The 12,135-nt window shown below is 37.5% G+C and overlaps 1 long non-coding RNA gene across 3 annotated transcripts in view; it reads right to left on the reverse strand.

Annotated features, from left to right (window-relative positions):
• Nucleotides 1-10,969, reverse strand: part of LOC126968042 (uncharacterized) — a 47,041-nt gene extending 36,072 nt beyond the window's left edge. For 2 of the 3 annotated variants that reach the window (XR_007730119.1, XR_007730118.1), the window contains exons 1-2: nucleotides 10,794-10,969; nucleotides 9,938-10,099 (exon numbers count right to left, since the gene is read on the reverse strand). This is a non-coding gene — a long non-coding RNA (uncharacterized LOC126968042). The remainder of the gene's footprint in view (nucleotides 1-9,937; nucleotides 10,100-10,793) is intronic. The other variant, XR_007730120.1, reaches the window with a different exon arrangement.
• Between the last annotated feature and the right edge of the window lie 1,166 nt (nucleotides 10,970-12,135).

Here is a 12,135-nt window from a genome sequence, read left to right on the forward strand (position 1 = left end):
CCGTATCTATGTCAGTTAATTGTCTAATTTTTTTAACCACGTATGCCGCAGAACTAAGTCTGTTCGCCAATCCTTCAATATGGGGGCCCCATTGTAATTTGGAATCTAGAGTTATGCCAAGAAATATAGCAGATTCCACTGGTTCTATCACCTCTCCATTTAACAAAACATTTGCATTTACATTTTTGCCATTTGGTACGGTAAATTTAATGAATTTAGTTTTCTTGCAATTTAACAATAGGTTATTAGCGCTAAACCAGTACACGATGTCAGATAAAATATCGTTCACTTCGTCCTACATAGCTTGGTTTCTTTTCAGTTTGAAAATCAGTGAAGTGTCGTCCGCAAACAATACTACCTTATGTTTTTTCTCTATAAGATTAGGAAGATCATTTATATAGATAAGGAAGAGGAACGGTCCAAGAATAGACCCTTGTGGTACCCCCATACTGAGAGGAGTCCCAGGAGATCTCCTGCCATTCACGTCGACCCTCTGAATTCTATTGTTTAGATATGAAGTCAGAAGATCGAGCGCAGTTCCTTTTATGCCATAGTGGTATAGCTTCCTGACCAGCGTTGAATGTTGAACACAATCAAAAGCCTTAGATAAATCTCAGAAGATGCCAAGTGCATTCTGCGATTCCTCCCAGGCATCAAAAATATTCTTGATCAGCTCAACACCTGCATCCGTTGTTGAGCGTCCCCTAGTAAAGCCAAATTGTTTCAAATGAAGTAACTTATGAGAGTTAAAGTAAGTAAGCATTTGGCTTAAAATTATTTTTTCAAAAATTTTACTAAGGGTCGGCAAAACCGACACAGGACGATAGTTGTTCGGGTCAGAAGAGCATCCCGACTTAAATATTGGTGTAATTTTACTGTTTCAGAAGGTCAGGAAACACGCCACAATTAATACAATTATTAAATACTATTGCAAGATATGGTGCTATGACATCAATTATTGAACTTATTATTTTAACAGAAATGCCCCATATATCAGCAGTTTTTTTCATGTCTAGAGATTTAAGTTTTAATTATTTCTCCAGGGCTATCAAAACTAAAATTGAAACTTTGTTGACATCCTATAACATTTTCCAGAAGAAGTGACTCAGCAACACTGGTGGTGGAGACAAGATTGTTTGTGATAGAAACTGGAATCTCAGAAAAAAAATTCTCAAAAGCAGTAGCAACTTCCTACTGAGATTGAATTATTGTATTGTTTATTGATAGATTATATTCAATGTTGCGGTCTTTCAATATTCCAGATTCCCAGTTAATAACATTCCAAGTCATCTTTATTTTATTTAGTGCATTTTTAATTATTTGTCTGATATGCATAGACTTTGCAATAGAACAAACACTTTTAAATAATTTAGAGTATTTTTTAATATACTCGAGAAAAGATGCATCATGATTATACAATGATCTCTCACTATGTATAGTAGTTCATATAGCCTTTGTCTGCTCCTATGAATGCCAGCTGTTGCCCAATCATTAAATGACAGCAGACCACCTGATTTGACTGTCTTAGAAGTAAATATAGAAGCAAACTCTGTTTTAATTATTTTAAATAACATATCATACATTTCATTTGGATTAATATTATATTTGAATAAATCCAAATTTGAGAGTTTAACTGACACATTGCCTCTATATTTCTCCATTTGCCTATTATTCACAGGAACAAACGTAAACTTTTTAATTTTAGTACATTTATTGACCTCAATATTAAAAGAGGCTAACTGAGCAAAGTGGTCTGAACTCAGTTTGTTTATTATTGCCTGAGAAATGGGTTTATAATTGGTAAATATGTAATCAATACAGCTTTTGGAGGTGCCAGTTACTCTAGTAGGCTCTAAGAAAATATTGGTTAAATCATATGATTTGAATAAAGATCTGAATCTAATACTGGTTGAGGATTTTTCTAATAAATTAATATTAAAATCACCACATATCATGATATACTTCTTAGACTCAGATAATTTTAATAAAACCTCCTCCAATACACTTTCAAATGATTCATATACTGCATCTGGGGGTCTGTATATACTAACAACAATGGCGCACTCGAGCTCTGCACAGGCTATTTCAATTGTACGTTCAACAGAGAGGCCCACAATATCTTCTCGTTCTTTGAATTTAAATAATTTACTTACAAGAATAAGAGAGCCACCACGTGTAGCTTTTTTCTCTGCTAAACGCACTTGCTACCTGATGACCACTGAAGTTAAAGATGAGCTCATATTTTCTGAGCCAGTGCTCTGTTAAACATAAAATATGTATATCTTTATGATTTATAAATAACTCCAGTTCAAGTTCTTTACCTAATAATCCTTGCATGTTTTGGTGCATCAGGTTTGCAATTTTACAATTATTACTTATTCTAGTACTTGTTAAATTACATTGTGTTTTTACACTGCTAGAGGAGTCTTATTGTTTAATTTTTTGGAAAATATTCCAAATCTTTGCTTAAATTAGTACACTGCTCAATAGAAGCAGTGGTTATTAAATTAATACTCTGCTCAATAGAAGCAGTGGTTATTAAATTATTACTCTGCTCAATAGAAGCGGAGTCCACAAAGTTATCACACTGCTCAATAGAAGCAGTGCTTATCAACTAACAACTAAACTGCTCAAAAGAAGCAGGGGTTGCCAAATAGTTGGCTGTGTTATAGTATAAATAATATGATAGCGATTTTGCTATCTGTCTTTTATAGAAATTAGATAGGTGTAACCTATCAGATGTCAAAACCTTACATTTTTTATAATTAATTATGTTATTAATGTCTATTATCTGTATTTTATTAGATAATATATTATTATTACATGTCAAATAATGAGAATTAGACAATAGGGTTAACAAATTGTTTAAATTGTATCGTATTTTGTTTTCCTGTGGCAAATCAGGCTTATATGGCAATGTGTACATTATAAGATTAGCTATTTTTAAGCTATTTAATTCACTGTATAGTTTTTGTAGATTTTTTTATTTACATTATCTCTTCTCCCAATCATTACAATAATAGAAGTATTAGAGCAGTGAGTATCACTTAAAATTAATTTAATAATTTGATAATAATTTGCCCCTGGCATGCAAGTATTGGTTACTGCCTGCCCGTTACTTATTTTATGAAAAATCAACCCCATATTTCTTCCTAGATCATCACTGTAGATCTTTATATGTTTCTTCTGGGAAGAATGTATTTGTGGAGGTTGGTTTACAATACCCGGAGAAGTGTGAGTCCCCACAGACCGAGAAATTGATTTTCTGTTACTCTTTTTGTCAGAAGGGCCTGGAGAAAACTGACAGTTACAATAATTATACATTTTAGAGATTGAATTAAAACACTCTGTGTTATAGGTACTTAACTCAATCAATTCATATCAATCAGCTGTTATGTGATCTTTTATGTCTTTTTGAGAAATCTCATATTGTTGAGATACATGATCCAGATTTTTTTGTAATGTTAATAGCTCAGACTGAAGAGAGCTCACACTTTCCTTATAATCCCTTCTAATATTTTCCAAATCTACACAGAGTTCTTCAGTCTGTAATTTTAGCTGATTTCTTTCCCGGTATAGTTTAGAAAATTTTGCACTTGAGATTTCATTTTTGTTCACAATTTTATTAATTAATATTTAATTTTAACGTTTATTAACAATCTCAATAACCTCAATTTCATTGTCGTCCCTTTCTTTAAGGGACTCTGTTCGTATTGTCCCTTGTACTTTTATTATTTTATTTTTTGTACTTATATTAAATTATTTGCTTTAACAATTAAATTTATTAGAATTAATTAGGAGAAGTTGAATTTTGAACTATGCCTTAGGGTTGCCACAGCAAAAAAACCACTGGAGAACACCATGGACTCGATGACGGTTCTATCACAACTATTTCTTTCATATCCCGAATCATGTCTTCCACTTCTTGTTCGCGTGCAAACGGAATACGTCTTCGTCTTTGCCGTATCGGAAGAGTGTCTCCTGTGTCGATCTTGTGTTTCACCAAACCAGTTCTTTCAATGTCCCCGTCGTTCTTCGAGAACATCCCGGCGTAGCGTAGCAGGAAATTTCTCACTTTTAATAACTGTAGCTTGGATTGTCCTTACAGCCATCCAGAAGTTTCTGTATGTCCACATCCTGGCTTGCAGCTACGGTCTTCCTACCTTCTTCACACTTTCTTAACCAAGCTATCTCCTCACAATCGCCGATCACTGTTCCCTTCCTAATGATTTGCTTGTCCTCATGAGGATTAAACACGGGAACCACCACAATTCGGGAGTTGCCCACAACAGTCCTGGCTGAGATCCATGTCTTGTCCGGTGTCTCCCTTTCTATTATAGTGCATTTACAAGGTCTTCCTATGTCATCCCTTGGCAGGACTACCGGGACTAGGGTCTGCGATCTCGGATTTAAGGTAATGTCTCTTAAGCACAACACTTTCCCAAAAGTTCCGCCTTTTAATTGAATTTCTTCACCTCCATGTTCAATAAACCATGTTCAAGTCAATGGTACACTGATGATTTCGAAGAAAATCCAACCCAATGTATGCAGTCATTTGTGATATCCGCGATTACCACTTTTTGCCAGTACAACGTATCCCCGAGTTTCATGGCGACGACCTTAGGGAGAGCCCTGGACTGGTATACGCTGGCCTGTAGCTGTTGTCAGTGTTAAGTTTACATTTTCTCGCATATGTCATCTTCCGATGCTCTCTAGTCTTCTTTGGCTAACGACTGTACGTGAGGCTCCCGTATCCAAAGTGAAAAGGCAAGATTTTCCATTTATCATTCCTTCTATAATCAAAGTGTTTCCGTCACATGCTTGCTTCAAGAAGATCCTTGGGGCTTTCCTTTAACCGGCCAGCGCACACCCCACTGCTCTGGCCTTTACCTGTTGCTCCAGCGGTGACGTTGAGATTGTCGCATCCTCCCTACCTTGCTCTCACGTCTGGGGCAAGTGCTCCTGAGGTGTCCTCGCTCCCAACAGCCGTAGCATACCGGATTGTATTCTCGCATTCGGCTGGAATCTGCTGGTACAATTTCGCGGAGTCTCAACGTCCGAGAATTGTGGTGCACCGTTTCTACCTCCAACGCATGTGCCACCGCTTTCTTCAAGGAACTATGATGACTCAATCGTACGGCTGCTCTTACTTCGGCGTACCGTATTCCATCGATGAACACTTGGAGCAACATTTCTTCTATTGCAGCTGGCGATGACTGATATGCTTTACGCACTAGCTTCTCAGCTTCCACGGACCACTGCTGCAGAGTTTCGTTGGCCCTTTGACTGCGGTCCTTAAGTTGCGCCCGATACACATGCTCAAGGTGTTTATCGCCATAACGTGCCTCCAACGCGTCAAGAAGGTCCGTGTAGGTTACTTCCTCCTTCCCAGCGCCGAGTGCTTCTAATACGGAAAGTGCTTCGTCACGGAGCGCTAGTGTGAGGGCAGAGTGTGCTTCTTGGTCACCCCAACCACTTGCTCTTCTGACCGTCTCTAATTGTAGCTTAAAGGCGGCCCAGGTAGACTTGCCGTCGTAGGGGGTTCTTTCAAACTTCTGGTCGATGTGATTCCGCAGGTGAATCCTGAGTTGGCTGAAGGACCCCCACACACGACCTTACTATTGAGCTGATGAATGGTTGCTTCCATCTCCCCCATCTTCCTTTCCACAGTGTCAATCCGGGCGATCTCCTTTTCTACAGTGTCAATCCGGGCGATCTACTTTTCTACAGCGTCAATCCGGGCGGAGTTTTTCTGCACCACGGATAAAATTTCCTTCGAGAGGCCTTCATGTAGACCTCGCAGCTGCTTCTCCTGTCAACGTGCTTGCTCTTCCTGCAAGGCTCGCAGTTGCTTCTCCTGTCGGCGCGCTTGTTCCTCTTGCAAGCCCCGCAGCTGCTCCTCCTGTCGGCGCGCTTGTTCCTCTTGCAAGCCCCGCAGCTGCTCATCCTGTCGGGGGGCTTTCTCTTGCATCATGGCGGCCATCTGCTGCATGAGCGCGCTGATGTCTACGGCAGGAGCCTGCGGTGCTGCCACGGTCGCACTGAGTCCAGAGCCGGATGGTTTTTGTGACTCGTCCTCTGCCGCTGCAGCTGCTGCCGCTCGCGTGGTCACTCCCTTGTCGTTCCTGGGCACTAATGGCATCTTTCCAATCCCACTTCTGACACCAATTGACACGAGAGTGGGTCAGGGATTGGAAATAATACTCCGCTTATAGGAACGAGTCTTTATTTGCGTTCACTTTTTCCGAACTTGCACTTCGCCGGTCTGCAGCTGTTCCTCTTGTGGGCGGCGGTACCTTCAACACGTCACACCGCACCGAACAGTAAGTCTCTTCTATCTTCTTCTTCTTGGAACACCTCCACTTTTCACTACTTCTTCTTCTTCTTCTTTAAACTTTCGAGTCAGAACTAGAACTGCCGTAGGCCACGCTTAGTAGGGCTTATATACCCCCGGATCTGTTCTATTTTCAAAATGATTCTCCCATTCCATCTTTAAATTTAAATTGTACTAGAAAAATCTTTAAACTATTTTTATCCTGCTTACACATTTTCCATCCCTTTTTTTCTGTTCGATTTGATCCTGATCTTACTAGAAATTTCCATTAACTTTACAAAACCCAAAAAATTCCATACACTGGTAGGTGTATAGAACGCGGGTCTACAGCGTCTAAAGTAAACACTTTACGCTAGAGCTACGAGTATTGCTGACGGAGCTGTTGAAATTATCTAGTCTTGAAGTTTGACAACTCTCGTCACGTACGTTGCTGCACGATATGACGTTTGATAACTCTCGTCATATACGTCGAAGCGTTGCTACGCGACAGTATCTTTATTAGAATGGCTCGGGTCTTATCTAGCAAAAGTACTTCAGTATGTGGTTCTTAACGGTTACTGCTCACGAGAGTATTTTGCGAATTAAGGTGTTCCACTAGGACCCGTTTTATTTTCGCGTTAATCAATAATGTCGCCTCTTCGATTCATCACGGTAAATATCTACTATTTGCTGATGATCTTAAAATATTTAAAACATATTGCACATCAAATGACATGCAGCTTAATCCAAAGTGATCTTTGTTGTATTTAAATATGGTGTGAATCGAATGGAATGATTAATAATACAAATAAATCTTATACCTTTCTTATACAACTTAAACTTGAATACTCTGCAGGAACGAAATGAGATTCGAGATCCAGGTATTATCATGGACACAAAGTTAAATAATAATAATAATACATTTATTTACAAAAAATGAGCTTATATGTTTTGCTAGCACTATTCCTAGCATGCAAATATTTAACTTAATACAATGAATATTAAAATTTCGTATTCATGAATTCCTTAACACTATAAAAATTATTAGTTACACTATAACAGATAGTGGGAGACTAAGCCGAAGGCTTTCGAGATATCAAAAAATAATCCAGTAGTTAGATTGTTATTCTTAATATTAACTGTAATGTACCTATAGCCTTTACAAGATTTATTTTGTTCAAAAGTGCTTTTACAAGTTCAAAACGCACGTGGACGCAAATGTTAAACAGGCCACTAGGATTCCTTAAAAAGAATGCTCAAGGTTTTTTGTCACCTAAGACCAGGATACTTTTGTTCAACTCACTGGTACGTAGTAAAATTGAATTTTCATCAGTGGTTGGAAGCCCTCAATATTGTTGTCATTTTAAATCTTCTCACTACCTACGGACAATAAAACACTTTGGTATGACTTCACTTTACAATCGCCGTCTAATACTCGATATGGCGTTCCACAAGAAACTCTTGTCTGGAGAACGACACATGCAGCGAACTTCTGAGTGAAATAATCTTCAACATACCTCACAGGTTATCTACGACATCCTATTACAAAAATTCTTCATGTACTTCGCAGTAGAACGAATGCTACGAAATTCTCTCCTAAAAATAAGAACTAATAACACAAAAATAATACAAATGACAAAAAAAAGCAAGTTATATATGTATAATATTATAGGGATTATCTTAATTTAAAAGTACTGTGTAGCAGTTATTGTTATTAAAAGGAGCTGACTCAGCGTCAAGCTACGTTGGTATAATACCAACACAGCGCTGATTTTCAGCAGCCCCTTGGTGACCCATTGAGTAACTACTATTGTTAAATATTTTTTGTTTTATTAAAGGTTCTATTAATTTATTTATTTTTAAAACATGAAATTTGGGAGTACTTTTCAGAAATTAGGTTAGAGAAATGGATATCTTTTTCGACTCAACGTTAAAACTAAACAACAAACTAGCCGCATATATCTGTAATTTTTGGTAAGTTTGTCTTAATAAGCACTATCTTGTATTTATACTTATATTACCTACCTTTCTTTTGTACAAAAAATATATAATATTATACTCTTATATATTAGATTGGCTTGGCTATGGCTCACGGCTTTACAAAGTAAACACCCATCACCAGATGCTAATTGTGTTATTCCAGAACCATCTTTTTCCGATATTCATCTACGGGCAAACGATGCTGATGTATTAAAAGCAATAATGTCCTTTAAGACTGGTTTTGCCGGCGGCCCCGATGGACTGACACCCCAGCATCTTAAAGATCTGGTATGTACTTCCACGGGGGACGCAGGTAGAGCTTTGCTTGAGGACATTGTTCTCTTAGTAAATCTCATGCTTTCTGGCAAAGTTAATACCGAAATTACTGAAATTTTATATGGCGCGAATATATGCGCTATTAAGAAAAAAGATGGTGGTATTCGTCCTATAGCCGTGGGCTTCACCTTTCGACGCCCTTGTTTCAAAAATTTGTTGTAGACATATTAACTCTGGTGATGTCTTTCTAAAATTAGATGTCAAAAATGCTTTTAACTCTGTGAATAGGGGAGCTCTGCTGAGAGAAGTTAAACATTCAATTCCTTCAATCTATCATTATATTTGGCAATGTTATAGTAAACCATTAACATTATTATTCAAAAATCATAATATTTGGTCTTCCGTTGGCTGTCAGCAAGGCGACCCTCTTGGCCCTGCAATATTTAGCCTAGCCATTCATTCCGCTATATCAAAACTAAAATCAAAATTCAATGTTGGGTACTTGGATGATGGCACTTTGGGTAGTGAAGTGGACACTGTTTTAGATGATTTGAAAGTTGTAATAGAAAGTTTTAGCTCAATCGGCCTTGAGCTAAATTTTTCGAATATGTCCAATAAATTTAATGTTCTGACCCCAATATTAATGTTTTGGATAAGAATTTACTTCATAGGGGGGGGGGGGGGGGGGGGGGTGTAGGCCTCCGTATACCCCACTCGACGGACGAAACACAGCGGCATAGCCGCTATTTCACGCCGTTTTCGAGTGGGGGGGTGGTATTTCTCCGGGCGTGCCGGCCCAATTCGGTTGTGTCCGTGAGGACCCAACATGGCACTACCACTCCTAAAGCTAAAAGCTTGTGAAAAGAACATACAAGAAACTCAACGGAGACTCTTTTCAATCAAATAGAGTTTTTTATAAAGGCTGTAAGCTGTAATATACTAAACAAATTAGTTTGAAGGTACTGCATAAAATATATGAATCGTGTTTAAACAATATCAAATATTTCGTAAAAAGTAATAAAGAATAAACTGTATAAGTATATATAAATAATCGTAATTATTGTCATAATTAATAATCGCATCTATTACCTACGATGATTTATTAACTATAATAGGTCCTTGCTCCGCAAGCAGCACCCGTTCACGAGTTGAAACATGAACCAGCCATCGTTCCCTTCGGACATATTTGAGGGAATGAGAAGACCCGGCACATGACTCCGCCGCAAGCATTAGATTCTATTTTAATTAAATTTCGTGAATATAGGACGGCTTTGAGTTTCTCCTTTTACAAAGTAACACATCAAGCTAAAGTAATGGATACAATAATAATAATTTTTATAGTTATTTGCTAAAAGTTAGATTCCTTACCTACATATGGTATGGATGCAACATACCCACGTTCTGTGTCGGTCATATTGAAGTCACACTTAGCGGCAGGCAACACGTATGAATACCCGAATAGTTCGACAGTAGCTGCTATAAGAAATAATGCCAAGACAAGACTGTATTTAATATTATAGCAGCCTGTTCCTGTAATTAATAATTAATATTCATTAATAACAATAACCTTATTTATTTTCTTGTGCCTACATTTCCATTTATAAGCTTTAAATAGCTTTTTGTTTTGTTGGGCTTGGTACCGAATTAAAATCTATCATTAGGTAGCACATATAAATACTAGTATTTTATTAATATTTAAATGTATTATTAGGTTTGTATAAGACGTGTATTAAATTAAATCTATATTAAGTTATTTTATAGTGTTAATTAGTGATAGTTTGTGTCATGTAATCGAATTAACTGTAAAAAAATTATAACTACGCCGCAGATCGTACGGATTATGAAGAAAGTTATGCACTTTGGTTTTGAGTTGCCGTCTCCAGCGCATGCACATGCGCCAGTACAACACGGGCAGCGTCCACGCAACATAACTAATATAATATTATAAAATAAATATAATATATTCTTAGATGAAGTTCAATACAATCCAATACAATTAGTTGTTGTTCAGTTGGTTTCACATAAACATAAAATGTATTCCAAATAATTGCACTCGAATTATAACTTAAGCACATTTATACGCCAAAATATTGTTGTTGAAATAAAACTTTCTTGAACATAATGAAATAAATTGCAAAAAAAAATGTTAATGTTCAAAATCTTAAAGTTTTAAATAAGTTAAGGAATATTATATTATTTGTATTAACATTAATATTCTCATCACCTGCGACACTCAGAGCAGACTCCATCTCCTGATCAGCCGGGTGCACATCATTAACATCAGTTATTGTTTTTAAATTAGTTTTATTCATTTTATCTACAACACATGAGACATACGGCTATCACAAAGTTTCGAATATAATTATGAACAAGTAATTCATGAATGTTAATTAAATGAGTTACAATTTATTCACTGATTACAACAGACTTCACGCTTCCGGAAGACAAATAGCAATATTAATTGTAACTCAACGTAGACAACTAATGAATGGCGTCATATTTTATTTATTTAAGTGTTTCGAAAAATTGTAAAATTTATTACTGTTAGTGCTAAGGTTTACTCAATATTATTTAATCTATCGTAGTTATTGGCATATACCCATAAAAATCTTCCACATGTGTCACGGGGAGTGTTCCGAGGAGCTGTTTGGTCCAACAAATTAGAATATCATCCCCACCATCTGGATGTGTCACTCACAGTGCGGGTTTCAAGAAAGTTTCCTGCACGCTGTAGAATGAGCTTCCTTGTGCGGTGTTTCTAGGACGATACGAGATGGTGTTGCAAGCGAATGTGGGCGGCGGTGATTCCTGGACATAAGATGACCCTTGCGCTCGTTTGTCGTCGTCTTTCATAAAAAATATAAATTTTTAATAAAATAAAAGTTTGATGTACAACGGGCATTTGAGGCTTGTTTTTTTCCGTCTTTCTTATGAGTACCTATATATGCAAGTAGTAATAGAACAAAGCCTTTATAAAAAAATCAATTAGAAATATGTGGTTTAACCCACATGAAGATAGAGATGTGATCGCAGCCACGTCGGAAATTACAACAGTTTTAAAACTTAATCCCAACGTCATCTTAAGGGCACATTGGAAGAAAAACCAACAAACAACCAAAAAACAAAACCAGACCCCATAATCTCTGTGACCCTTCGCGATGGAATGCGGGATCAATGGATTTTAGCTTTCAAATCTGTATCACTCACAGCAGCATTCAATCATCATTGGAAGGGAGGGAAAATTTTAATCATTTTTTAATTACTTTATATGCAATACAACGTTTTTTTTTTTTTTTTTAAGAGGAGGGAATACGGTTACGTATTTACGCCCCGGAACGGGGCGTAATATGTCGGACTCGAGTGTCCGCGGAAGCGGACACCCCATACCGACTAAAACCTCCTCTGTGCTGTTAGCAGCCCTGGCTTTCACAGCGAAGTAGGACGTGGGCCGTGGAGGCCGCAAAGACTACGCAACAACAGTCGCGGGGCGTCTCCTAAGGAGACTCGAACCTCAGACCGGCTGTGTGCTTGTGGGAAGGAGAGAGAATGAAAATGAAGATGAAAGA

The sequence above is a fragment of the Leptidea sinapis genome, chromosome 14 (genome assembly GCF_905404315.1).
Source record: "Leptidea sinapis chromosome 14, ilLepSina1.1, whole genome shotgun sequence".
Taxonomy (NCBI): domain Eukaryota; kingdom Metazoa; phylum Arthropoda; class Insecta; order Lepidoptera; family Pieridae; genus Leptidea; species Leptidea sinapis.